Source organism: Propithecus coquereli, unplaced genomic scaffold (genome assembly GCF_000956105.1).
Source record: "Propithecus coquereli isolate 6110/MARCELLA unplaced genomic scaffold, Pcoq_1.0 Scaffold68, whole genome shotgun sequence".
In the NCBI taxonomy this organism is placed as follows: Eukaryota; Metazoa; Chordata; class Mammalia; order Primates; family Indriidae; genus Propithecus; species Propithecus coquereli.
The window spans coordinates 7,350,936-7,353,286 of record NW_012152840.1 but is presented as its reverse complement, the minus strand read 5'-3'; positions in this window follow the sequence as shown (position 1 = coordinate 7,353,286).

The window sequence follows — 2,351 nt, the reverse complement described above, 5'->3', positions numbered from 1 at the left end:
ATTCTGTAGTATCTCCAGCAGCCCAGCCCTACAAAGCTTTTTCCCTATCAATTCTGCCCCATCAGACAAACTCCCACTGTCCCTTCTGCAGCCTGGTCCCCCACTCCAAGCTGGGAAAGGGTCTGTCTGTAAATAAAAGGCACAACCGTCTTCACAGCCTAATTCAGCAGCAAGACTTATTTTGACCCCCAGATATGTGGAACTGTAGAAGCTAGATAGGTGATGTCTGCCTCTGTCCCTGGTAGGGGTAAAGTTTTCTCCTTCCTGTTTTACATAGGCTTAAATTGAGGCTGACTCCAATCACGTTTCTGCCCAAGAAACGTCGCAGAGAATTGGTGTTGTGAATTCTCTCCGATGAGCAATGCTTATGAAGCAGCAGTGCCCTGGCGCTGGAGCAGTCATTCAGAAGTGTGAGTTCAGCCCTCGCCCTCACCTGCTGGAGGAGTGGGAGGGGTTAGAGACTGTACATCAGTTGCAACACAAGATCCAAAGTTTCAAGTGCCCAGAGTCAGGTACAAAGTACGAGAGGAGTTCAGATAGGTTCATGTTTCTGTGAAGGAGAGCCATGTGGGATGAGACCTAAGCCCACAACACGCTCTTCCTGATCAGTATAAGCAAAGCTCCTTCCTTGGGGGCCAGAAGGCAGGAGCTGGGGCTGGGAGCCAGAGACCAAGACTCACCACCCGAGCCCATTCAGGGCATTGATAGATTTCTTGGGAGGGGAGAAAAAGCACTCTGAAGTTTGAACAGATTTCCATTTTGGAGGGAACTGAAGCCATGTCCCCTGATGTCCCAGTACCAGAGTCTCTCCAGTGTCCTAGAAAATTAACAGAAGCCCAGATGAACCCCAGTTCCCTTCAAGCAGTTCTATGATGGTTCATCTTACGTGTCAACTGGCTAGGCCATGGGACCTAGTTGTTTGGTCAAACATCAGTCTAGGTGTTGCTTTGACAGTGCAGATGTGATTAACATTTAAATCAGTAGACCCTGGGTAAAGCAGATTACCTGCCACTGTGTGGGTGGGCCTCATCCAATTAGTTGAAGGCCTTAAGAGAAAAACAGTGTTGTTTCTTAAAGAAGAGGGAATTCTGCCTCCAAACTGCCTTTGGACATAAGATTGCAACATCGACTCTTCCCTGGGTCTCCAGGCTGCCAGCCTACCCTGCAGATTTTGGATTTGCCAACCCCAACAAGTGCATGAGCCAGTTTCTTAAAATAAATCTAGATAGATGATATATAGATAGATAGGTAGATAGATGGATGATAGAGATAAAGGCATAGGTATAGAGAGAGAGCAAAATATTTAAGGAATAAAATATTTCACTTTAAGGAATTTTAGGGAATAAAATATTTAAAAGAACATAGTAAAATATATGTGTATATGTAGATAGATATAGAGATACCAGATAGACAGATACATAGCTACATAGATACAGGGATAGGGATATAGACACAGGTGTAGATGTAGTTGAAGAGAGATTATTTATATGTTATATGTATTTACATATATACACACACACATTTACAGGAATAGAAAGAGATACACATTCTATCAGTTCTGTTTCTCTGCAGAAGCCTGACTAATACTAGCTCCTAGAAAGAGAACAAGGGCAGGGAGAGTATGGAGGAAGGCTTCAGAGGGCAGGGGGAGAGGGAGAAAAGCCAGAGGGAGAGCAGAATCTAGTGGCTGCAAGGGACAGTCAGCCAACCACCACGTCCTGGGAAATCATATCTGGCAGGTGCCAAAGAATGCAACCAAATAGTCATTCTTGACCCACATAAAAGTGTTTGTGTGGCTCTCCCTTCTTTGTATTCGATTGTTGTAATTATATTTTACTATTTAGTCCTTTCCTCATTGCAAAATTATTCTGAGAAACCCCTACTTCCTCCAGAGAGGCAGCACAGCACAGTGATCGAAAGCACGGAATCTGAAGCCAGCCCTCCACTTCCTAGCTGTATGGGACAGTGTGTTAAACCTTGACGTGCTGCAGTCCCCTCCCTCATCTGTAAAACGGGCATGATGACATGTCTGCATCATAGAACTGCTGTGAGGAGTAACTGAGTTGGTGCATTTTGCGTGATTAGATATATTTCATGTGGTTAGAGCAGTGCTTGACATATGATGAGCTTTATATCAACATTTGTTGTTATTATTCATTAAGTCCATTTTCTACTTTCTGTTTTTGCCTTATGTGCTCCTGGCAGAAAGATCATGTAGCCTTCACTATCTACAAAGAGAAGCATAATAACTAAATCAATGACCCTCACAATTCTAGCCTGTGCTTATTGTTTAAACCAGTGGTCTCCAACCATCATCAGTAAGCATTTTTAAGCATAAACCCAATATATGT